Source organism: Arvicanthis niloticus, chromosome 1 (assembly GCF_011762505.2).
Source record: "Arvicanthis niloticus isolate mArvNil1 chromosome 1, mArvNil1.pat.X, whole genome shotgun sequence".
Lineage (NCBI taxonomy): Eukaryota > Metazoa > Chordata > Mammalia > Rodentia > Muridae > Arvicanthis > Arvicanthis niloticus.
This window is the reverse complement of record NC_047658.1, coordinates 117,398,243-117,426,078: the sequence shown is the minus strand read 5'-3', so window position 1 is coordinate 117,426,078 and position 27,836 is coordinate 117,398,243. Positions and strand designations below refer to the sequence as shown.

Genomic DNA, 27,836 nt, shown 5'->3' with positions numbered 1-27,836 from the left:
CTTGGTCAAGAAAGAAATAAAGAAAGAAATTAAAGACTTTTTAGATTTAAATGAAAATGAGGACACATCATATCAAAACTTGTGTGACTCCATGAAAGCGGTACTAAGAGGAAAAATCATAGCTCTAAGTGCTCACAAAAAGAAATTGGAAAGAGCATACATTAACAACTTGACAGCAAACCTGAAAGCGTTAGAACAAAAAGAAGCTAATATACCCAAGAGGAGTAGATGGCAGGAAATAATCAAACTCAGGGCTGAAATCAACCAAGTTGAAACAAAAAGAACTATACAAAATATCAACAAAACCAGGAGCTGGTTCTTTGAAAAAATCAACAAAATAGACAAACCCTTAGCCAGACTAACCACAGGGCACAGAGACAGTATTCAAATTAATAAAATCAGGACTGAAAAGGGAGACATAACAACAGAAACAGAGGAAATTTAAAAAATCATCAGAGCCTACTACAAAGGCCTATACTCAACAAAATTGGAAAATCTGGATGAAATGGACAATTTTCTAGATAGATACTAGGTACCAAAGTTAAACGAGGAGCAGATAAACCATCTAAACAGTCACATAACTCCTAAAGAAATAGAAACAGTCATTAAAAATCTTCCCACCAAAAAATGTCCGGGGCCAGATGGTTTCAGTGCAGAATTCTTTCAGACCTTCAAGGAAGACCTAATACCAATCCTCTTCAAGCTATTCCATCGAATAGAAACAGAAGGAACAATACCCAATTCGTTCTATGAAGCTACCATTACACTCATACCTAAACCACAGAAAGACCCAACAAAGAAAGAGAACTACAGACCAATCTCTCTTATGAATATTGATGCAAAAATACTCCGTAAAATTCTCGCAAACCGAATCCAACAACACATCAAAACAATTATCCATCAAGATCAAGTAGGCTTTATCCCAGGAATGCAGGGATGGTTCAATATTCGGAAATCCATCAATGTAATCCACTACATAAATAAACTCAAAGAAAAACACCACATGGTCATCTCACTAGATGCTGAGAAAGCATTTGACAAAATTCAACATCCCTTCATGTTAAAAGTCTTGGAAAGATCAGGAATTCAAGGCCCATACCTAAACAGAGTAAAAGCAATATACAGCAAGCCAGTAGCCAACATCAAACTAAATGGAGAGAAACTTGAAGCAATCCCACTAAGATTTGAAACTTGATCAAATCCCACTAAGGACAAGGCTGCCCACTCTCACCTTACCTATTCAATATAGTACTGGAAGTCCTAGCTAGAGCAATTAGACAACAAAAGGAAGTCAAAGGGATACAGATAGGAAAGGAAGAAGTCAAAATTTCACTATTTGCAGATGATATGATAGTATACTTAAGTGACCCTAAAACTTCCACCAGAGAACTCCTAAACCTGATAAATTACTGTCCAGAAAAGGACACACTTGCAGAATAGTTGGCTGATTATATCTGCCTAGACAGAGTAATCAGCCCTGAATAATTCTACAGCACTAAGGTCTGTCAGATGATCCTGGCCAGAAGATGGAAGAACATATGCTCCAACATTTTGTAGTAGAGGGAGTGTCTAGGTGTTCAGAGGTCTCTATAAATTAGCAAAGTTTTAGAAGCTATGCTTTGTGCTTCCCACAATTATAGTTAACACATTCATTCTGGATTTCTGACAGGGTTGAAAACTTATAGCCTCATAGCCAATCCAGGCTATTTACCTTGAGAGAAAAGATTTGAGTGGATGGTCATCAGCTGACATTCATTCTAAAGCCAAGGAAAAAGCCAGGTTCATAACTAAATGTTTTAGTTAGGATAGATAACAGAGGTTCTGGGTAGTCAACAAAATGATGGACTGGGTATTAGGACTATCTTGTACCTCACTTGTACAAATTGGCATAATTATGCTCTAATTGTATTTTGAGAGAAAAGTGTTATTTTAACAGGAAGGGTGAACCTGCCGTAAATTTACAATGAGTTGCATGGTGGAGAGATGAGGTGATGGAGATAACATGACAAAATAGAGACAGGGGATGAGATATTTCCATAGTCCAACTGTTTGTTGAAGATCACTTTGCTGAAATAGAGGTGCAGGCTGTATATGATGAAGAAACTCTGGCATTGTGTAGATTGTCAGCCTTAAAGCCTGGGACAAAGTTGCAGAATCCGGGAAGAGACTTGAACCATTTACTAAAGTCATACAAGGTCCAAACAAAACCTTCTCTGACTTTTTACAAAGGCTAACCTCAGCTGTTGAAAGGAGTGTATCAGATTCAATAGCAAGAAAGGCAATAATTGAGTCTTTAGCCTTTGAAAATGCAACTGCTGAATGCAGGGAAGTAATCAGACCACTGAGGGCAAGGTCAGCATCAATAGACGAGTGGATTAGATACACAGCTGATGTTGGATCTTGCTCAGCTGATATGATGGTAATAGGAGAAGCTGCCACTAGACACCTAGAGATGACCCAATATTTCAAATGTTTTAATTGTGGTAAATGGGGTCAGATCAGAAATGACTGCAGGAAAAACCAAAATAATACAAAAAGGGGGTCTATGCCTTCTGGAATATGTCAAAGATGTAGCAAAGGCTGACATCTGACTAGGGAATGTAGAGCAACAACAGACAAATGAAGCAATACCCTGACAAAAAAAACTCCCAGAGGAGCTTCTCACAGGCCCCAATGCCAGGCAGGGAGAGTTCTCTTCCTCAGGACAATTAAGTGTCACTGCTTCAAAAACAGATGTTCTGAGACCAGATAAGGCTGAGGCAAGTATTATAAACAATTCAGAAGGCCTCGCAGGGAGCCAAAAGCAAATATTTTGGCAAACTTCTATAAAGGATCAAAGACCAAAACTAAGAATACTAGTGAATGATACTGAGATTGAAGGGATGGTTGACATTGGAGCAGATGTCACCATTATCTTTCCAAATTCTTGGCCTGAAAGTTGGCCAATTCAAGATGGAGACATCCAGTTTCAAGGACTTGAGACTTTATCCAAAATAAAACAAAGCACCAGATGGCTTAAATGTACAGGACCAGGTCAGGTAGGAAAACTGAGGCCATACGTGGCTGATATAGCTTTTAACTTACGGGGAAGAGATCTATTACAGCAGTGGAAAACTCAAATTAATATCCCCTCAGTGTCAGTGTCTAGTCATGAAACCCATCAGGCTCCTAATAAAAATTTAAAAGTAGTTAGGAAACGTTATCAAAGGCAGCCACAGACTGGCTAAGCTGTCCATAAACAAAATACAGCAGAGGCTTGACAATTTAGCTCTACCCCAAGGAGCCATTGCTGCCAAGACACCAACAGCCTTACCACTAAGGTGGTTGACTGATCAACCCATTTGGATTGAGCAATGGTCTATGACAAAAAAAATTACAGGTATTAGAACAGCTAGTCCAGGAGCAGCTGGAGGCTCAGGATATAGAAGAGTCTACCAGTCCTTGGAATTCTCCAGTATTTGTCATTAAAAAGAAATCTGGCAAATGGAGGATGTTGACAGATCTCAGAGCAATTAATAAGATTACTCAGCCTATGGGTTTCTTGCAGCCTGGTATCCCATTGCCTTCCTTGTTGCCTAAGGAATGGCCCATCATAGTGATCGATCTAAAATATTGTTTCTTTACAATTGTTTCTGTACATGAATGTGATAAGGAAAGGTTTGCTTTCTCAGTACCTACCTTCAATAGAGGTCGCCCAGTAAAAAATGTCATTGAAAAGTCTTACCACAAGGAATGGTAAATAGCCCTACCTTGTGTCAATACTTTGTACAACAGCCATTGGAGATGATTCACAAAGAATTTCCCAAATCCATTAGTTATCATTATATGTATGATATTTTGTTGGCTGATCCAGATATTAATATCTTGGAAAAAATGTTTGATGAAGTAAAGAAAACCTTGCCTTGCTGGGGATTGCAAATAGCCCCTGAAAAAATACAAAGAAGGGATTCTCTTAATTATCTAGGGTATAAAATAAGTCTACCAAGGGTTAAGCCACAAAAGGTACAAATCAGAAGAAACCAGTTAAGGACCCTTAATGATTTTCAGAAGCTACTTGGAGATATCAACTGGCTGTGGCCAGCAATTGGCTTGGCCACTCAAGAGCTGAGTAATTTATTTCAACCCTTACAAGGCAATAAAGATTTAAATAGCCCAAGGAAACTGACACCTGGGGCTGAGAAGGAGTTAGCCTTGGTAAAAAGAAAACTGCAGGATACACATCTAGATCATATTGATCCAAAGATGGCCTGCATCTTAGATATCTTACCTTCTACTCATTCTCCTACAGGAATTCTTATGCAGAGAGAAGATTCTATCTTAGATTGGATTTTTTTAGCTCATAAACAGAGTAAGAAGTTAAAAACCTACATTGAGAAGGTCTCTGAATTGATACTAAAGGGAAAAATGAGATTTTGACCATTACTTGGAATGGACCCAACTGAAATCGTTGTACCTTTTACTAATGCAGAAATTGCCTCATTTTGGGCACAGGATGAACATTGGTAAAGAGCATGCAGTAATGTCTTGGGAGAGATTAACAACAGATACCTTAAAGGCAAGTGACTTCAGTTCATAAAAAGAACTAATTGGATTCTCCCGCATATATTAAAGGGAACTCCGATATCTGAAGCCCCTACATTTTACACTGATGCTAGTAAATCAGGAAAGGCAAAATATAAATCAGAAGACATAAGTAAGGTGGCTGAGAGTCCCTATAAGTCAGTTCAAATATCTGAATTATATGCAGTAATCATGGTGTTGTCAGATTTTATAGAGTCCCTTAATATAGTAACTGGCTCTCAATATGTAGAAAGGGTTGTTTTACACATAGAGACTGCTGAACTTATTCAGGATGATTCTGAATTGACCTCACTATTTATTCAACTACAACAAATTATCAGAAATAGGAGTTACCCACTATACATAAAACACACATAAGATCCCATACAGGTCTGCCAGGCCCTCTAGCACAAGGTAATAATGAAAACAACTAGCTATTGATAGGAAGCATACTAGAGGCTTCAAAATTCGAGAAAACCACCATGTTAACAGAAAAGTTTAAAGAAAGAGTTCTCTATCACTTGGCAACAAGCCAAGGGAATTGTGAGGCAATGTCCTACTTGCTCATTATATAACCAAACTTCACTGCCTACAGGAACTAACCCTAAGGGTACCCAAAGAAATGACATTTGGCAAATGGATGTCTTTCATTTTACAGAGTTTGGTAAACTGAAATATGTGCACCATACTATAGACACGCATTCAGGATTTCAATGGGCATCTGCCTTGGCATCAGAAAAGGCTGATTCTATAATTACACATTTGTTAGAAGTCATGGCCATTATGGGAATACCCATACAAATTAAAACAGACAATGGTCCGGCATATATCTCTAATAAGATGAAGAATTTTTTACATATTATAATATAAAGCATGTTACAGGCATATCACACAATCCTACAGGACAAGCAGTTGTGGAGAGATCTAATCGAACTCTAAAGGAGATGCTTAATAGGCAAAAGGGATCAATAAGAACCCCCAAAGATAGATTACATAATGCTTTAATAACCTTAAATTTTTTGAATGCTAATGAACAAAACACCACAGCTGCTGAGAGATATTGGACAGTGGAAAAAACTACTGAACTAAATCAACCTGTTTATATTAAGGATATTCTGACTTAAGAATGGAAAGTAGGAAATGTGTTACACTGGGGGAGAGGTTATGCCTATGTTTCCACAGGAAAAGAAAAGCTGTGGGTTCCTTCCAAATTGATAAAAATCAGACATGACCACCTTTAATCCCAGCACTTGGGAGGCAGAGCAGGCAGATTTCTGAGTTCGAGGCCAGGCTGGTCTACAGAGTGAGTTCCAGGACAGCCAGGACTACACAGAGAAACCCTTTCTCAAAAAAAAAAAAAAAAAAATCAGACATGACAAAGGAAGACCTCCTGAAGACCTTGTCGACACAGAAGAAAAGGGAGATTAACACAACCAACCAAATAGGTAATGTATATATGGTATTGTTTATATCTCATATGGAGACAGCTCTGGAACTGGCTGAGACTAAAATGTTTATACAAAGCCAAGAGCACTTAATTGGGTACTAATTTTTCATGACTTGTTAATACATGCCATCCTCTATGAGGGCATGTATACAAAGTTATATTACAGTTTGATTTAGTGATCAAACTAACCTGAAGAAGGGCAGTTGCCTTCCTTTATTGATCTTCATTGACCAAGCTGTGTACCCTGCATGCTTCATGTGAATGTCTTTATAGAACTACCTGCTGCTTTTAAGTTTTATATGTTGCAGGATGAAAGAACAGAAAGACAGCCCTAGCAAGATTCATACTCGGGGATGCTGAGACTCCGGGACTTTCTATTCCAGCTTCGTGCTTGATTCTACTGCAACTACATCAAAGCTGCTTCTTTGAAAGACTTACTTCCAGAACTTTTCCAGAACAGCTAGCTTGCCTGTCCAGCCTTTCTGACTGTCACAGTCATGGTGTCAGCTAAGCAATGAACTTTCTCAGCACATAGTGACTTCAAGGCAAATGATGCCAGCTAGCTCTCCTTTGACTAAGCCAATTTTCCTATTTCCCTTTGGGCCCCCAGATGGGAATTCTTCACCCCAATTCAGCTGGAAGCAGACAAAAGGAGGTCATCATCCCAGTTCCTTATGTTGGGGTGGATGGTTCTGGTTACTTTAGAAATTATACATGTGTTGTCATTTAAAGGATACTTTACAAATGTAGCTTTAGGGGGAGCTAGAGAGCTTAACCTCAGGGATTTCTACCTTTCCTTTCCACTTCTCTATCCTCCCTTCTTGGGTAAAAGGGAGGGAAGAAAGAAAAGGGGAAACAGTAATATTATAGAAATAGACAAATAGGGTAAGGTTAGCAAATTTACTCTTCAGTGAAACATTACATAGCTATATCATACATTGGTAGAAATTTTTATGATACAAGGTTGAAGTTATAATCTCTTATATTGGTATAGAATTTATTTTGTACAAACTTAGGGTTTTCACTTGTGTGAGTTTCTTATTGATATAAAAGTGGGATTAATATTTTTACTCTCATATAGGCATTGTGCCTATATACTCATTTAGAAATACAAGGCTTGGGCTGGTGAGATGGCTCAGTGGTTAAGGGAACTGACTGCTCTACTAGAGGTCCTGAGTTCAATTCTGAGCAACCACATGATGGCTCACAACCATCTGTAATGGGATCTGTAATGGGACCTGCTGGCCCCTTCTGGATGTACACAATACAAAATAAGTTATTCTTTCTTTAAAAAAAAAAAAAAGAAATACAAGGCTTAGACCCAGTCCCTTTCTAACAGTTTTTTAAACTGATTTGAGATGGTTGGCTTGTGAGTAAATGGCCTGTAGCAATTGCATGGCTCAGAGCTGACTGTTAGGGTATTTTCTAGATTTTAATTAGAAATAGCAGAAAGGAATTAACAGACAACAGTTCAGATTGCTTTACATAGATAGTTTTCAAAAACATCAGAAGTCCACAGAATTGATGTTACAAGCATTCCTGTATAAACGTTCATTTGATTGGAGACCTATCTCCTCCTGACAGCTTCCTTGTCTTGGATTCTAAGAAGAAATTGAGCATCTTTGGAGTTACTCCAGTTGTGGTAAGACAGCCACTAGGCAAGAATTGCCTCTTTTCATCTACAGATGAAATACTATGCAGAAAAAGGACACACTTGTAGAATAGTTGAATGATTATATCTGCCAATACAGAGTAATTAGCCCTTAATAATTCTGCATTACTAGGTCTGTCAGATTATCCTGGGCAGAAGGCTAAAGACCAGATGCTCCAACGTTTTGAAGTAAGGAACTGTCCAGGTATTCAGCGGTCGCTATAAATTGGCTAAGTTTTAGAAGCCAAGCTTTGTGCTTCCCATATCTTCAGTTAATTCAGTCATTCTGGATTTCTGATGGGGTTGAAGATTTATAGTCTCACAGCCTGGAGCTCCAGTGGCACAATCGGTTAGCATGCAGTACTTATATAGACTCACAGCCAACCCAGGCTGTTTACTTTGAGAGGATGGTTTTCGGATGCTATTCATTCTGAAGACAGGATATAAGCCAGGTTCAGAACTAAATCTTTTAGTTGAGAGAGATGGTAGAGGTTCTATTTAGTTAACAAAAATGATGGACTGGGTATTAGGTCTATCTTGTACTTTAATAATTACAACATAGTAATATAGTTTGTGTTCAATTTATATCTGAGAGAAAAGTCTTTAAATTGGCCACAAAGGGGAAAGTTTTGTGGATAGTCCCAGCCTCCTGTTTTGATAGTAGTTCCAATTTCCTGGGAGGGACTGCAGAGGAGGAGTGAATCAGTACTCTTGTGAATGTTCTGTCCAATTGAATTTGTAAAATAAAGGCTAGACACAATGATTGGGCAGTAGAAGGGGAGGTGGAGAAAAAGGCTTAGGGGAGGAGTCAGGCGGGGAGGAGTTGGAAGGGAAGGAGTCAGAGGAGAAAGTAGACAGGAGAGACAGAGACAATGGAGGAGCTACGGAGGACCCAGAGGTGGAAGGACAACGGAGGAGGAGACATGACCTGGAAAAATTGCAAGTTGTAAGGGATCTTATAGCTGAGGAATAGAATAGTGCCGTGGTAAATCTGCCCAATCTAGGCCTCCAGTTTATATCCATAAATATTGAATTGTGTTGTTCTTGACTGGACTTATTTGGGTCGGAGATTTACCACAACAAAGAGCCAGAATTCTTAAGTCCAAAGTCAAGTAAGAACTCTAACAGTGAAACGAAACAGAGTCTCTGTCCAAGAATTTATCTACCTGAACTCTACCTGGTGCCCCAATTGTTATGGACAATCACTATGGATATTGGTTGTCAATGAAGAGGATTCTATCCATTAAAAGGGTTCTTTTTCATTAAAAACAACACTCCACATGTCTAGAAGTCTACTAGCAAGAAGTCATGTTTTCTCTAGCCACCACAATATCTTCAGATACTCATGATGATCTTTTTGTGAGCACTCAGATGACCATGGCCTATACAAAAATAATGGCCCCTTTGTAAATTCTGGTGACTAAAACCTCAGAATAATGGTGCTACTAACAGTCTCTTCTCCTGAGAAACATTCATAAGAATTCCAATAACTTCTAAAACTAGAATATTCTACATGTTGAATGTACAACATCCTTAGATCCTTAAGGATCACCTTGTGGAACAAACACTGTGCACTGTACTTTGTTCACAGACAGTATGCTGGATATATTTATCATTTAGGAGACAAAAGATGAGTTAGTAAAGGGTTTACTTTCTATGGCACTGGCTCATAAAAGAGAAGAGATGTAATTCAATCAACTTCCAGCATCTTACAGTACTTCATAAGTGAGGAAAATGAGAAATATCCTGTGACTAGTATGTTTTCTAAAAATATTTCTTACAGTTAACAAGAGAAATGTCTGAGATATATAATAAGATAGTTCAACACGTCACTTCTGTATTTACAGAAAATCCAGCAAAAAAAACCCACTTTGTTGTTTAAATATTTTTTAATTATTTGAAGGTCTGTATCTATTGCACAGCATTTATAGTAAGATAGCCCACATTTCATTCTCATTCATTGTTATTGTGTGGGTTCTAACTCTCTGCCATGATTCAGGCCTGCTAGAGGGTTAACCTCATACATGCCATAGGAGGGGGCCTCTTTCTACATAAAGTCATATCAAAAATAGAGAGAAATCATGTGAGCTCAAAAGAATTACAGCAGAAGACTCTGCACAAAGACATACTTTGCTTGCAGTTAGATGTTGCCTCATGTCACTTGGATATTTTCTTTGCTAGGTATTTCTCTTGATCTACTGTCTTGTGCATTGTTCAATAACTGGTACACATACCAGTATCAACAGCTTCTGATAGCCCTCATTGGAAAGAACATAGCCCTCAGCTCCACCAAAGGCACCATCCTTAGTCTGGCCCTTCTCCATGGAATAGAAGAAAGTTCCAGGTTTTCCATATCCCTCCCAAAAGTGATACAGTGACTCAGCTGCAGCACCTCACAGTTTGCCTCATTGATACCTGCCCAGTAATTCTGCATGTGACTGACATGATCCTTGGCATATGGTACATGTTGGGTTTGAAAAAAGACTGCAAGTAGCAGCTGTGATTTTTCTAAGAAGGAGACATTATCTGTTCTTGTCTGAGATGGGGTTGGAAAAAGAGAGACTATGGCCTCAGTAAGTAGTTTATATATAGTGAGTCATAGCAATCATGCTATTTGGAAAGGACTGTCCCCCTTATATTCTTGAGAAGGATAAAGTGACATACACATAAAATCCTGCTTGGGAAACATAACATAAATAGATATGCATAAAGCTCTAGAAGGCAGACAGGTGGAGGACAGACACTTCAGAGGGAAAAATATCCTTCTGAATGAGGAGATCAGTGGAGATCTTTGGTTTCATTGTTTTTGAGAATGTGTCTGTATGCCTAATAAAGGCTAGTCCAAACTTAAATTTAAATATGCTCTACACTAGCTTCACACTCATGTAACCTTTAGCTATCCTCCCACAGCCCACCATGTTCTTGGGTTATAGGTACAAGCCAGTATAGAAAGCTGTGGTGGGCAGAGTAGGTGTTTTTACATAGAACTGGATTTAAGAGGTTAGGGAATGTCGCCATGGCATTGTCTTTCTTCAGTAGCTTTCTCCTGACTTTTCAGACCTTCATCCACTGCACCTTCCTCCATCCTCATGCTGCTTGAGGGCACAGTCTGTTTACTTCTTTTCTTCTTCTATAAGCATCACAGCTAATCCTAAATAAAAGAGAATAGAACTGCCATTTGTGAGCTCCATTTTCCAAAGAATACACTAGTTGTAGTTCTTGGTTCAGTAGTACATTGAATTATAAAACGGATTTTTACCAAAGACACTAAACTTTAATTAATGGAGCAGCCAGATCTCACACTGAAGGCAGATGCCTCATGACTTTCTTGGTACTAACAGGCACTCTTTACAGTCCAACCTAAGGACTTGGTGGCCAGAAAGGGAGGAGAACAGATAGCTGTTATCATAATATACTCTAAGTTGGAACCAAAATAAATCATCACCTAAGGTCAGAACCCTGATTCTGAAGCACAGCCAGGGCCATACACAAGCCTCTGGCTATTTCCTCATGGCACCTTCACCAAGAATATGAACTTTACCAGACTTTCCAGGGCCAAAGGCTAAGCCTTTAATCCCCCATCAAAATAATAGTTTATTTGATTTTTCGGGTACCTACCCTCATGTCTTATCCAGTTAGTCAGAATCATTCTTCCATTTCAATGACAACACTTTTCTGTAAGTCACAGGAAACCATAGGAGTCTTTGCCTACAGTCATGAAAGATGGTAAGAGGAGGGAGCTAATACCGTGTTCTCCCTCTAGAAAAGCACTGAATCTCATTTAGGAGAGATTTGCTCTTCAGACTCTCGAAAGTCATGGAGACATTTTCTGGAGGTCTATCATTGTTAGAACTAGATGGTGGGTGAGTGTGTTGTTGGCAGAAAGAATTAGAAGCCTGCTACACTTCCTACAAGTGCAAGATGGTCTCAAGTATCACTAATTTTACTTAAGAGGACTTGTGTTAGAAAATTATCTCAAGTACAAACACTGGTGAAAACTGGTGACTAATCAGTATTTTACTCAGGCAATGGAGCCCTCTGTTTCATAAGATGTTGAATGCAACATGATTACAATCATCCTCCAGTGTGCAGGGCTCAGGCACTCATCTAGGCCTTTGACATTAGTTTCTTTGCATTCTAGTTTCATCACCATTCACTTAATCCTTCAGGTGTGAGTCCATGATTTTACCCATCTGAATTTTTATGTTTTGTATATCTTAATCAATCTCTCTTGTCTCCTACCAGCTTCATATGAGATTGTGTCCTTTTTTCATTTATACTTCAAATTAATATTTATTTGTTAATTTTGATTAAAGCAGAAACAGTTCAACACTCCTTCTCCATTCTAAGCCTCCCATCCACTGCCTCCCTTTTCCCTCTCAAGTCCACTGAGCCTGTGCTCCTCGTGAAGCATATTATGGTCTGAAACTCATATCTCAGCCTTATTTGTCCCTGCAGCTCTACTTCATCAGTCTCATTCTTGTTCTCATTGTACTTCCAAGTGTCTTCTGATAAAGATTGGTTGCTTTAAACTAATTTTTAATATACTACACAGTGGACTGCATTTTGATATTTTATGCGTATTTGTTCTTATTACCTATTCCCCCAGCTGTTATGCATTTATCTAGTTTTGACATTTGGGTAATACTGGCATCAAATAATGTGTTTGTTCTGTTTCTCTCTTCTTCTGTCTAATTTTATTAATTTGGATCATTTCCCTTCTTCATTCTTTACTTTGACTAGGGGCTTGTCAATCTTGCTTAGTTTCTCAGTTTACTTCCTTAGTTTCTTTGATTATATACATTTTTTAAATTTCTATTTTATTAATATGTAATAATAATTTTATTATTATTCTCCTGAGTCTAGCTTCTTATTTTCTTGAATTTTAGGTTGTATAATAGATTATCTATTTGAAAGCATGCTGAGATTTTATTTGAGCATTTATAGCTATTAAACTTTTCTCCTTGGACTGTGTTGGCCAAAACCCCCAAAGCTCTGTTAGGCAGGATTCTTGTTTATATTTGTTTCTAGGACTATTTAAGTTTCTGTCATGATTTTATCATTGATCTGTTGCTCATTCAAAGGTACTCAGGACTGGCACAATGGCTCAAGAAGTTGACCCCTTGGCTTCAATTTGATCTCCAGAATGCATGTAAAGGTTCACTTAGTAAATTGTCTATGCCCCGATGGGTGGCCCAATGTGCATGTACATGTGTTTAGCACTAACTGAACTCAGTAGAAAGGAAGAAAGAAAATGAAGGAAAGAAAGAAGGAAAAAGGTCAAAATATACTTTATTCAGTATATATATGTGTGTGTGTATAATATATATATACATATATATATGTATATATGTACTGATTGCTCTTCAACAGATTCAGGTCTAACTACAAACGACATATGGTTGGCCACAACTGTTTGTACCTGTAGTTCTAGAGTACTCCTTTTCTAGCCTCTGAAGGTACCAGAATCCCATTTTGTGCACTGGCATACATTAAGACAAAACACCTATATTCATAAAACAAAATAATAATTTTAAAAAGAAAACTGCACTGTTCAAGCCCCAAGTATTTTTATGCTTTTCCATATTTATCTGTTTGTGTTTATGTCCAAGCTTGACCTGTAGACTATAATGTAATCAAACTTACAGAAGGATCCATATGCCACTGAGAACATTCTTACAATTTTTAAGGAATCACACAAAATTCTATCTCCTGTTCAGAGTTACACTGTCAGCCAACAGAGTGGCCATGAAATGAGGACAGGTAGTCTACTCAGAGTCCTAACACATGTTCCATTGGTAAAAGTACCTTGCAGTAACAGGGTTTATGAGCACTCAGAAAGGTGGCCAAGCAGACTCTACACATATGTTAGCTGAGGTCCAGCCTCTCAGTCCCTTCTTTTCCAGTTTCTTCTAAGTAACCTATGAATGACCATCTAGGAAATGAACCATGTCCCATGATGAGGGGTTTCTTGCTTTCTGTTTTATTTTTGCCTTACTCCTCTGGATATATGTTCAACTTCTTGTGTTTTCTGAAACTTGAACTATATTTCATTGCTTGGATTATTTTGTTTCCAACTCTGTGAGGTGACTAACGTTTGAAACCTCACACTTTGTACAGAAAAACATAATTGCACTGAATTCAAGGTTATCCTTGGGTCATATGAGTTTTTGTGAAAGCAAGCAGACACACAAACCTATTATGATCCTTGGAGCCAAAAGATTCCTGTCCTTTAAAAAGAAAGCTCCTGCTCATTCTTGTGCCTTCCCAGAAACTTTTATCCACATCTGTCTTTCTGCTCTCCTAGACAGGCTCATACTGTACTGTGTGTGTCTCCATTCAGACTCCTCTGAAGCTCAACAAGACTCAAGTATTATGATTGAGTTAGATAAAATCTAAAGCACTGTGTATGCATTGAGGTAGGAGACATTTCTTGGTCCAGGAACCTAACATTGAGGTGAGTGTGCTCTTACCCAACCCCATGTCAGAAAGGAAGAGTCACAAATTCTTTCAAATTCATCTCAAATTTTGGTGCCAATTTAAATGCACATACATGAGAGACTCAAGCATCTGTTAAATCAATGAACAGAAATAGTCTTGGAGACATGTGTGTGGCTGTCAAATGTGTTCACTGAATTAAAGTGTACATAATAGATAGGTAGTTTCTTCCTGTGTGGTGTGGATGTGCTGGCTTGGCTAAATCATTTACATAATTGTGAAAATCTTTGCCTTCAGATGTCAAGAAAGGGCCAATGCTGGATATAACATAGATGAACTAAACAATAAACACAATAGCTAAGAAACACAGATGTTGTGATTAATATAAGCACAGATATGGACTGTAGAGAGAATATCTTATGTCTGAATGGATGTGGCACCTGTCAATAATAAATCTGATGGTCTACAGCTTCGGCATGAAATAGGAGGTGGGACATACAGAAGAAAAGGGAAGTCTGGGAGAAAGATAAATAGGGGATGCTCCCAGGAAGATGTGAGGAGACGGATACACGGTATCTGAGCACAGATAACCAGCCACATGGCGTAACATAGGTTAAAATAAATGAGTTATTTTAGTTATAATCTAGTCAGAGAAGAGCATAGCTATATGGCCAACTTGTTTTTACATACATTTTGAGTCTGAGTCTTATTTCTGGGAGTAAGGAGTAGGGAGAAAGAAACAAATCAAACTTTCTCTGTGACTTCAACAACAGGCATCTTAATGTTATCCAAGATTTCAATGTACAAATGTCTCTTCTACACTGTCTGGCTTAAGGAAGGATCCATAGCATGGTTTGTGAATTCTATGTGTTCTTAAAGAAGCACTTCATCTGCAAAGACATGTAAGAGGAAGACTTATAATGCCTGATAGGTGAGTGTGGACTACAGGACCACAGTACAAGAGACAGAAATAAAAAATGGTATGTCCTGATCCCACATACTGTGAAGCAGATACATATCTGGACTTATAACCAGAAACTCTGAAATATGATTTAATCATGATAATGCTTCTTTTTATTGGTATGTAGTGTTTGACAGTGCATGAATCATTGGGACAAAATGACTCAGATACCATATTACTTCTTTCTATTAAGTATGGCTGGGTCTCCTATGTGACAAAAGTGTTAATCTATTTCAAGTCTTACAGGAGCCAATGGTCATATAAATATGCTTGTTTCTTACCAAGTATTCTATTTTTCTCTTAAAACATAAACCCATGCAGTGTCCAACCTAAAAACAATTTACAGAGTACAGTGGTTTGGACTAGACTATCATCCATAATTTTTTTTCCAGAATGGAACATTGAAAAAATAAGATTCTCCAGAAGCTGAAGTGATGGGAAGTGGAAGCAGAGTCAGTTAACTTTGTAAGGGAGAAATATCAACTGAACAATTATATTGAACCATTTGTTGTCACAAAATTTCAAATGAGTCTTTTCTGGGTTGAATTGTTGATATTTGCATTCTCACATAAAAATCTGCATCAAATGCTCTGGGAAATGACTCAGATTAAAGAAAAGATGTTTTCTGCTTTATGTACACCTGTATCTCATATGGAAACTTTAACATGAACATGGACCTTTTTAAGGGGTATTGTTTCATCTGAAAACAAGACAGATACACAGGACTTGGGAAACAGAAACAGCCCAGCTAAGGACTGGGCAAAAAGACAAAGTCAAATATCACTGTCACTTGACTTTTGATTGGATGACTTTGGAGAAAGACAATAAGATAAAAGTACACACATAAAGACACATGCAAGCACTTAATGTACTTGGCTAATGTTTGTTCCTTGCTTCTGTTACAGCTGCCTCATAAGGAGGAAATTTTCACAAATAATTCTGGCATTAAATAAAGCACTCATGGGTCATTAAGAATTGGTTTTATATCTCTGGCTCACACACACATTTCCTGTTCTTTTTTTTATACTGGAACTGATCTTGTTTTTCTTCTTATACTGTGATTCATGTGCCACTATGAGCACACACACACACACACACACACACACACACACACACAATCCTTTGTTACTATTAGCTTCAAAATACCTACTTGTCCCGTATTTTTGAATGTTAGCAGGTGACATTTTAAATTAAACTTTACTTTACTTTTAATTTTAAATTCACATTACTTTTAATCTATACTAAACTATAACTTCTGTCCAGAAGTGAATTACTGATTTATATTTTCCAGTAACACCCTCAACTTTTTCAAAACAATGGTACATTCTCCAAAAGGCTTCCCAGTGCTCTGTAAAAGATAGTGACTTCCATCTACAAATTCAGCTTTCCTGTGGCTAAAGTATTGTTTTTTCCACACATAACTCTCTGAAATCTGACATTTAAAGATAGGGTTATATAGACTCTCAAGTTTAAAAGAGCCCTTCACAAGACCTGGACCAAAGCATTCTTCAAACTGAATGTTCATTCAACACAGGTTTCAGTTAATAAGATATGCCTCTTTAATGTGTTTTCAACGACAGACAGCTGCGTATTTTGACGCATGGATGAAAACTCCCACTTCATGTTTTGTTATACCTGAATGTTTCCTGTGAAATTCTGCTTCTTTTTATGTAATTTTAAGTTATAGGTAATTACAAAGCAATGAATTTCCTTTAATCAATGAAATGGCTCTCTGTAAGAGGCTTTAGTAAGAATCAGAAGATAATAAGCTTTCTCCTGAACCCAATGAAGAATAGGGACAACAGGAAAACCAGATTGAAAAAAAGATGTGTGGCAGTGCACTGACCCTAACCACTGGAACCACCAGAAACAGAAGAAAACAAAATGAAGCTACTTATAATAGGAAAATAAAAGTTAAAGAACAAGAAAAGGACATGAGTAAAGAAAGATGAAGTAAGAGAAAAAAGAAAGAATGAAAAGGGTGAGATGATAATAAAGAAGATAAAGATGAAGAGGGGGAACAGAGGAGGAGGGTTGTGAAAGAGGAAAAGAGTATACTTTTAAAAATCAAACTATAGTGGTACAATCTTCTTTTGGAAACACTTGTACAAAGCTTATTCATCATAGTTTAATTCTCATAGTCTGCTTCTCAATAATTTTTCCTTGATTTATATAACCACTGCCTTCTTGGCTGTGCTTTGTGCTCTTTGACATTGTCTGGTCAAATGTCCTGCTGCTTGAATGACTTGCATTCAATCATGTAATCATGTAAGGTGGCTGGTCAAGAAAAAAATAGGAGCACTGAGATTTGAACTCAAAAATATTCCCTTTATCTCCATCTTGTACCAAAGACCAACCCACAAAAGCCACCCAAACATGAAGCTGGTGGTGGTCTTCATGCTAGCTGCTATCCCCATTTGCTGCTATGCCAGTGGTGAGTTTTGTGGAAGAATAAACTGTCTTTGAACCACACATTTTTTTCTGCCTCCTACAGGAAGAAGTACTAGTCCCTGTGCACTAAGACATTTCAACACTGGTAGAAAGTGACTGATAAAATATTACTAGAGCTGTGTGCAATGTGTCATTATGGTACAGGGAGTCTACTTTAAGAGCAGCTCTGCTGAAATTTGTGACAGGTCTTGGGTTTGGATATGAGGTGCTTTACAGGAAATGGGAAAGATATGAATGACCTAGACCTAAATAGGTTTTTTTAAAAAATTGTACTCATGAATCTCTTTAAATTTTGATGTTAGTTCTCAAACTGTAACATGTGACCCAGGAGTAAACAGCTTGTGAGCTACAAAATAAATCTGTGGAGGATTGTTCTGACATCTTCACATTAAGCAACTTACTCCTTAGTCCTGCTGGTAGGGAGAACAGCTCACCTTCCCCAATCCCACTTGAAGTAATGAAAGAAGTAAAGCTTTGTCCCTGAGAATGTGGTCAGTACAAACTTGTCACTCACTTAAAAGGATTTGTATAATTTGCATCATTTATGTATTCTACTTCCCTAATGGAGAAGTTGGTGCAAAATAGCAAGAAGATATAGTTCTCAGTTAATGTGTAGGAAAACCAGGGTTAGGCTTATGTTTAAAGTAAAGCTAGATCAATTGGACCTAGTTCCTGACACTTTCTGCTGCCACTGGTTGACCAAACAACATTAGTTCAAATTCAAGAGTTTATGTTTTATGATACTTTTTGAAGCAGAGTTAATGGTGGCAATAAATAATTTCTGGATACAATATTTATAAAATATCTTAAATACTTCATAGGATTCAAAAATAGTGCTGAGATATATCAAGGCTAGAAGAAAGAAAAACGAAACTGTTCACTGTGTCCCATCAGAACAAAGTTTTTTGTTTCTGGGGTGCCTTACATAACAAAGGTTATGTAAGGTTTGACTTTACTTGTTGGCTTCTTAGGGGCGAGTTATCAGTACGTAAAAGAATACTAGAGACTGTATCCATTATCTGAATAAGGTATTTCAAGTATTAGAGCCTCTATTTAAGTTGCTCTCCATTTGGTTCTAATGTATCTCATTTTTGAACATTAAGAAATCTTAAAAGTCACCATCTTCTTTTAAGTAAAGATTCACTAGTTCACTTATTGAGAGAATATTAGCAGAGCTGTTCAAATTGGGGATCATCAGACACCTTCAGTTACATGTATCTTAAGCTTCAGAATGAGCATAGAATATGTTCCTATTCCTTCTGATCTGTGCCAGTGCCCTGAACAGTTCCAGGGAGCCAGCTCTGTACCCAATTTTAGAACACCCAGAGGCAACTGGGCTCCTAGGAGCTTTACCATGCCCAGGATCATAGGTAAAAAGGCCACAATATCTCCCCCAAGTAGAAAGTGGTTGGGATCTGCTGGGACCCAGGAACTAGTTCACAGCCAGTGGCTCCTTCTCATCTGCACTGGTTCCATGAGCCATCCCAGGGTGCCAGCTCTGCACCCAATTCCAGAACGCCCAGAAGTGGCTGGACTCCCAAGAGCTCTAACACATTCAGGAACATAGGATAATAGGGCCACAGGATCTCAGGAGCTTGGTCACACCAGGATTTCAGGATCCCAGATGCAGCCTTACACCCAGGATATCAGGATCACAGAGATAGCTGGACTCTGAGAGGTTCTGACACAACCAAAATAACAGGACAAACAGACTCCAGTCAGAGACCGTGAGTGAAGGTAGCATTAGAGATAACTAGATAGCAAAGGGCAAGCATAAGAACATAAGCAACAGAAACCAAGGTTACCTGGCTTTGTCAGAACCTAGTTCTCCCATCAGAGTAAATCCTGAATACCCCGTGAAACCAGAAAAAGAAGATTCAGATTTAAAACCACTTCTCATGATGATGATAGAGGACTTTAAGAAGGACATAAATCACTTCCTCAAAGAAATAGAGAACACGGGTGAACAGGTAGAAGCCCTTAAAAAGGAAACACAAAAATCCCTTAAAGAATTACAATAAAATACAACCAAACAGGTGAAGGAATTGAACAAAACCATCCAGGATCTAAAAATGGAAGTAGAAACAATAAATAAATCACAAAGGGATACTACCCTGGAGGTAGAAAATCTAGGAAAGAGATCAGAAGTCATAGACACAAGTGTGACCAACAGAATACAAGAGATAGAAGAGAGAATCTCAGGTGCAGAAGATACCATAAAAAATATTGATACAACTGTCAAAGAAAACGCAAAATGCAAAAAGTTCTTAGCACAAAATATCCAAGAAATCCAGGACACAATGAGAAGACCAAACCTAAGGATAATAGGTATAGAAGAGAGTGAAGATTCCCAACTTAAAGGGCCAATGAATATCTTCAACAAAATTATAGAAGAAAATTTCCCTAATCTAAAGAACGAGATGCCCATAAACATACAAGAAGCCTATAGAATGCCTAATAGATGAGACCAGAAAACAAATGCCTCCCATCACATAATAATCAAAACACCAAGTCCACAAGACAGTGTCCTTTGCCTTAAAGAAGCTTTGCAATTTTATGAGATCCCATTTGTTAATTCTTGATCTTAGAGCATAAGACATTGCTTTTCTGTTCAGAAAATTTTCCCCTGTGCCTATGTGTTCAAGGCTCTTCCCTACTTTCTCCTCTATTAGTTTCACTGTCTCTGGTTTTATGTGGAGGTCCTTGATCCACTTGACCTTGAGATTTGTACAAGAAGATAAGAATAGATCAATTTCCATTCTTCTATATGCTGACCTCCAGTTGAACCAGCATCATTTGTCAAAAATGTTGTCTTTTTTCCACTGGATGCTTTTACCTCTTTTGTCAAAGATTAAGTGACCATAGGTATGTGGGTTCATTTCTGGATCTTCAATTCTATTCTATTGATCTTCCTTCCTGTCTCTGTACCAATACCATGCATTTTTACCACTATTGATCTGTAGTACAGCTTGATGTCAGGGATGGTGATTCACCCAGAAGTTCTTTTATTTTCACAATAGTTTTTGCTATCCTGGGTTTTTTGTTATTCCAAATGAATTTGCAAATTGCTATTTGTAACTCTATATAAATTGAGTTGGAATTTGATGGGGATTGCATTAAATCTGTAGATTGCTTTTGGCAAGATGGCCATTTTTACTAAATTAACCCTGCCAATCCAGGAGCATGGGCGATCTTTCCAACTTCTGAGATCTTCTTCAATTTCTTTCTTCAGAGACTTGAAGTTCTTGTCATACAGATCTTTCACTTGCTTGGTTAGATTCACTCCAAGATATTTTATATTATTTGTGACTATTGTGAAGGGTGTCATTTCCCTAATTTCTTTCTCAGCCTGTGTACCTTTTGAGTATATGAAGGCTACTGATTTCTTAGAGTTGGTTTTATATCTAGCCACTTTGCTGAAGTTGTTTATCAGGTTTAGGAGTTCTCTGGTAGAAGTTTTGGGGTCACTTACATATGCTATTATATCATCTACAAATCATGATATTTTGGCTTCTTCCTTTCCTATTTGTATCCCTTTGATTTCCTTTGTTGTCTAATTGCTAGGACTTCCAGTACTATGTTGAATAGGTAGGGTGGGAGTGGGCAGCCTTGTCTAGTCCCTGATCTTAGTGGGATTGCTTCAAATTTCTCTCCATTTAGTTTGATGTTGGCTACTGGCTTGCTGTATATTGCTTTTACTATGTTTAGGTATGGGCCTTGAGTTCCTGATCTTTCCAAGCCTTTTACTATGAAGGGATGTTGAATTTTGTCAAATGTTTTCTCAACATCTAGTGAGATGACCATGTGGTTTTTTTTTTCCTTTGAGTTTGTTTATATAGTGGATTGCGTTGATGAATTTCTGAATATTGAACCATCCCTGCATTTTTTGGATAAAGCCTACTTGATCATGGTGGATGATTGTTTTGATGTGTTCTTGAATTCGGTTTGTGAGAATTTTATTGAGTATTTTGCATCAATATTCACAAAAGTGATTGGTCTGAAGTTCTCGTTCATTGTTGTGTCTTTGTGTAGTATAGGTATGAGCATAATTGTGGCTTCATGGAATGAATTGAGTAGTGTTCCTTCTGTTCCTATTTTGTGTTATAGTTTATAGACAATTGGAATTAGGTCTTCTTGAAATGTCTGATAGAAGTCTGCACTAAAACCATCTGGTCCTGGGCTTTTTTTTATTATTATTGCTCTCATTTCTTTTATTTACTTTATCCAATACAATCCATGGATCCATAGCCCAGAGAGGTAGACTTTAAGATGTGGTTCTGTGTTCAAAACAAGTTATGTGTTTGCTCATCTTGGAAGCCCTATTACCCATAATTGTCACATCTATACAACAGGAGAACAAGAACTATAAATGACAGAAACATCAGAACAAACATCAACAGGTACAGCTTGACACAACAATTTGACTTGCAGACCTTCAATACACAACCCTGTGTAGCCTCCATCTCTCACAGATTTCTCCTTCCGCCCTCTCTTCTGTTCTTAGCCAGTCTTGGGTACTTTCTCCACAGTCCTTGGTCATGATGTTCCAAATAGGAGCCTGTAGTCTTTTTGAAGAGGCTATTGGCTTGAGCCATTTTGGGTATGTTTGTTTGTGTTGCTTCTGGGTTTTCTTGGAACTTTCCTCATTCCCCAACCTCCGAATCCTGTTGCTCAACCAAGATGTTTTCTACTTTAATTTTAACCCCTCAGTCTCTCTGGGTGTGAGTTTTTTCATTTGAGTCCTGGAGCAATTTGTTGAAAACAATGTGATTTCACATATGAGAATGAACTCTGTTTCTTCTCTAAGGGTTCTTCTGTCAATTTGGAAAAGCTATGTTGCTTGCTCTTTTGAACTCCTTCTTCATCTGAGAAATGGATATCATTTCTACTCCAGTACCTGCATTTGAGCCTTAAGTGAGATGAACTACATACAGACTTTAAAGCAGAGGTGTTCTCTACATATAATGGCTTCCTTCTTCCTCTTCCTCTTCTTTTTCTTTTTTCTTTTTTTTTTTTTTTGAATGAGTATATTCATGATTTATTTACATTACGCTTTTAGCTGTTTTACTTGCAAAATGCTCATTTTCATATAAAGAAACTTAGGCTTGGCAGGACAACTACCTACCTAAAAGCAGATCATCAGTTTTTTTATCATAATCAAAGGGCAGTCTTAAGATGCTCTGTTGGGACGGGCTGGAGAGATGGCTCAAAGGGTTAAGAGCACTGGCTGTTCTTTCTTCTTTGTAATTGTATGTTATTTTATTTTTATTGAATATTATATTTACATTTCAGATTTTATCACCTTACCCCATTCCCCCCATCACACAGGAGCCCCCTAACACATCCCCCCTTCTCCTGTGTCTATGAGGATGTGTCCCCACCTACCCCCGCCTCACTCCTACCTCCCCACCCTCGAATTCCCCCCCACTAGGTTATCAGCCTTCATGGGACCAAGGATCTCCTCTCCCACCTATGCCCAACAAGGTCATCCTCCCCTTCGTTTACACATGGAGTCATGGGTCCCTCCCTATGTGCTCCTAGGCTGGTGGTTTAGACCCTGGGGAGCTCTGATTGGTTGGTATTGTTGCTCTCTTCATGGGGCCACAAACACTTTCAGCTCCTTCAGTCTTCTCTCTAACTTCTGCATTGGAAACCCCTTGATCAGATCAATGGGTAGGTGTGAAAATATGCCTCTGAATATGTCAGACTCTTGCAGACCTCTAAGGAGACAGCTATATCAGGCTCTTGTCAGCATGCACTTCCTGACATCCACATCAGTGTCTACCTTTGGTGACAGCACATGGGATGAATACCCAGGTGGAATGGTCTTCAGACTGCCCCTCCTTCAGTTTCTATCCCACACTTTGTCTCCATATTTGCTCCCTTGAGAATTTTGTTACTCCTTCTAAGTAGGATCAAGGCATCCACACTTGGTGTTCCTTCTTCATGAGCTTCATGAGGTCTGCAAGTTGAATCTTGGCTATTTCAAGCTTTTGGGATAATATCCACTTATCAGTGAATAAATACCATATGTGTTTTTTGTGATTCGGTTACCTCACTCAGGATGATATGTTCTGGTTCCATCCATTTACCTAAATATTTCTCAAATTCATTATTTTTAATAGCTGAGTAATACTCAATTGTGTAAATGTACCACATTTTTTGTATCCATTCCTCTGTTGAAGGACATCTGGTTTCTTTCCAGCTTCTGGCTATTATAAATAAGGCTGCTATGAACATAGTGGAGCATATGTCCTTGTTATATGTTGGAGCATCTTGTGGGTATATGCCAAGGAGTGGTATAGCTGGGTCCTCAGGTAGTGTTATGTCCAATTTACTGAGGAACCACCAGACTGATTTCCAGAGTGGTTGTACCAGCTTGCAATCCCAACAACAATGGAGGAGTGTTCCTCTTTCTCCATATCCTCACCAGCATCTACTATCACCTGAGTTTTTGATCTTAGCTATTCTGACTGGTGTGTAGTGGAATCTCACAGTTGTTTTGATTTGCATTTCCCTGATGACTAGGATGTTGAGCATTTCTTAAGGTGCTTCTCAGCCATTCAAGTTTCCTCAGTTGAGAATTCTTTGTTTAGCTCTGTACCCCATTTATAATAGGGTTACTTGGTTGTCTGGAGTCTAATTTCTTGAGTTCTTTGTATATATTAAATATTAGCCGTCTATCAGATGTAGGATTGGTAAAGATCTTTTCCAAATCTGTTGGTTGCCCCTTTGTCCTATTGACAGTGTCCTTTGCCTTACAGAAGCTTTGTAGTTTGATGAGGTCCCATTTGTCGATTCTTGATCTTAGAGCATAAGCCATTGGTGTTCTGTTCAGGAACTTTTCCCCTGTGCCTAGGTATAAGAGGGTCTTCCCCAACTTCTCTTCTATTAGTTTCAGTGTATCTGGTTTTATGTGAAGGTCATTTATCCACTTGGACTTGAGCTTTGTACAAGGAGATAAGAATGGATTGACTTGCATTCTTCTATATGCTGACCTCCAGTTGAATCAGAACCACTTGTTGAAAATGGTAACCTTTTTCCACTGGATGGTTTTAGCTCCTTTTTCAAAGATCAAGTGATCATAGGTGTGTATGTTCATTATTGGATCTTCTTTTTTTTATTAGATCTTTTATTTACACTTCAGATGCCATCCCCTTTCCCCATTCCCCTCCCCCTTAGAAAACCCCTATCCCATGCCCTCTTTTCCTTTTTGCATTTATACATTTTTTTTAAAAAATGTTAATCATAGGCTTTATAAGTTTGGTATTGTTCAATCCAATCAGAGGTGTAACCCACTACCCAACCTAGATATAACAACTATCTTTGACTGGTGGAGATACATGAACATCTGCCTCCCTGTCTCCTCCCTCTTTCTCTCTTTCATCATCTAGCTTCTCCTCTCCTTCTTCTTCTCCTCTTCTTACTCCTTTTCTTCCTCTCAGTACTCCTCCCACCTTAGCTCCTTCTACAAGTCACCCTTCCTGTTAAAATGAAATTTTTCTCTCAAAATACAATTAGAGCATAATTATGCCAATTTGTACCAGTGTGAGGAGCCGCCTTCACATTCGCCATTGCAAGATGGCACTGACATCCGCTCGACTAACTGACAAACAGGTGGTTTGCGTGTGTGCTAGAACGTTTTTTTCATTCCTTGTGCACTGCCTCACCTGTGACACAATACCGGTCGACAGGCTACAGCCAATCGTTGGGTGCCACGTCCTAGGTGGGGAGCAGTTTCATATATAAGGGCTGGGATTTTGCCCCCTCGGGGTCCTCTTCATCTGTAAGCTTATGCTCTCCCTCTCAAGACACATAAAAGCTTTACTGCAGAAGGATCCTGTGTGTGCCGTGTCGTTCCTGCTGGCGGGAGGTTGTGTGGGACATCTGGTGCCGAAACCCGGGATATCTCAACCTTGTCATCATCAGCACCTAAGAGGACCCCTCGATTCAGAGGAGGATTCAGAACTGCAGGGAGGTACGTTCGGAGAGGTATGTCTGCCCATGAAATTTGTGGCCTGATCTTCACTGTGATTTTCATGGTCCTTGTTCTAGTTGTTAAAAACTCTTTAGAAGATGAAAACTGTAAGGAAGCAGTAAGTGAAGGGCAGGTTACTCTCGAGGGAGTTCAGGACAGCATGTCAGAAACCGAACGGAGTGAGAGGTTGGGCGCGCACAAGAAAAAGGACGTCCCAAAAAAGAAGTATAGGCACCCTCCTAAGACAGGAGAGATACCTCCGATGGAGTCCAGTATCCCTCGTAAGGAGAGAAAGGGTGGGCTCTACCCCTCTTTGGAGCTGGAGGCACTGACCCTTGACAGTTCGGAAAGCTCCAGTGATGATGACCCCTCTGGTAAGGATACTTTTAACTTGGAGGAGGAGGCTGAGTTAGATGAAGAAGCAGCTAGATATGAGGCAGAGAGATATCACCCAGATGATAACAAAAAATATAAAAAATTACCTAGAATTCTTCCTCAAAAGACGGTGCCCTCTGCACCTCCGCCTTATGAGGTGCATCCTCCATCAGGTTACTCACTTGTACCAGAAAAGGTGAGGAGAAAGATCAGGACTGTATTCCCTGTTTTTGAAACAGAAAATAGAGGGCGAATTCATGCGCCAGTAGATTTCAACCAGCTTAAGGAACTGGCCGAATCTGTTTGCAAGTATGGGACCAATGCTAATTTTACCCTGGTACAGCTTGATAGACTAGCCAATTCAGCATTAACACCAGCCGATTGGCAAATGATTGCAAAAGCCACCCTCCCTAATATGGGCCAATATATGGAATGGAAAGCACTGTGGTATGAGGCCGCACAAGCGCAAGCCTGGGTCAACGCTACTGCCTTGACCCGGGAACAGAGAGATTGGACCTTAGACCTGTTAACAGGTCAAGGGGTTTGTACTGCTGATCAAGCTAACTATCACTGGGGAGCCTATACCCAGGTCTCTGCCACGGCCATTAGGGCATGGAAGGCACTTTCCCGAAAAGGGGAAGCAAGTGGACAACTCACAAAGATAATTCAAGGACCCCAACAGTCCTTTTCAGATTTTGTGGCCAGAATGACAGAGGCAGCTGGGCGTATTTTCGGAGACGTAGGTCCAGTCGAGCCCCTAATCCAACAGATAATTTTTGAACAAGCCACTCAGGAGTGCCAAGCAGCCATTGCTCCACATAAAAACAAGGGCTTACAAGATCGGCTTAGGGTCTGCTGAGAGCTCGGAGGGCCCCTTACTAATGCCGGGCTGGCGGCTGCTATTCTTCAATCACAGAGGCGCCCCCCGATGAGACCCGGTCCAAAGGTCTGCTATAATTGTGGGAAGCCCGGTCATTTTTAAAAGGATTGTACAAATTTGAATAGAAAGGTAGAGACTCCCACTCTTTATGACAGATGCGGCAAGGGATATCATAAAGCTAGTGCATGTCGTTCAGTAAGAGATATTAGGGGCAGACTCCTCCCCCCACTGGATAATGAGTCAGACGAGATGCCAAAAAACGGGACATTGGGCCCCCGGTCCCAGGGCCCTCAAAGATATGGGAACCGACTAGTCAGAACCCAGGAAGCCAACAGAAAGAGAAATCAGGAAATAACCCAGGAAGACCCACAAGGGTGGATTTACGTGCTGCCTCCAACTTCTTACTAATGCCACAAATGAATATTCAGCCAATTCCGGTGGAGCCTATAACACCCTTGCTTCCCGGAATCATGGGCCTTATCCTCGGCCAAGGATCACTCACCCTGCAAGGTTTAATAGTGTACCCCGGGGTAGTGGATGGCCAGCATTCTCCTGAAATACAAGTCTTATGTTCTAGCCCTAGAGGAGTTTTTTCTATTACAAAGGGAGATCGAATAGCCCAATTGCTATTTCTCCCTGAGGTGGGAAGGGTCAACAGAATGGGAACAGAACAGATGGGCTCCTCAGGTAGTGATCTAGCTTACTTAATGATTCCCTTGAATGAAAGGCCTAAACTGCGTTTAAAAGTAAAAGGAAAAGATTTTGAGGGTATTCTAGATACCGGGCTGATAAGAGTATCATCTCCTCACACTGTTGGCCCAAAGCATGGCCCACCATTGAGTCATCACATTCATTACAAGGCCTAGAATATCAGTCTTGCCCCACCATCAGCTCCACAACCTTGACCTGGGAATCCCCCGAAGGACAGCAGGGAAAATTTATACCTTATGTTCTTCCTCTCCCCGTTAACCTCTGGGGAAGAGATGTCTTACAGGGTATGGGTCTCACCCTGTCAAATGAACCTATTCTTACAAAACCATATTCGGCCCAGACAAGAGATATGATGATTAAGATGGGCTACAGGGAAGGAAAAGG

At 39.2% G+C, this 27,836-nt stretch overlaps 1 pseudogene; it reads left to right on the top strand.

The window, feature by feature from the left end:
• The first annotated feature begins 17,433 nt into the window (after window positions 1-17,433).
• Window positions 17,434-27,149, top strand: LOC117722228 (igE-binding protein pseudogene; annotated as a pseudogene).
• The last annotated feature ends 687 nt before the right edge of the window (window positions 27,150-27,836 follow it).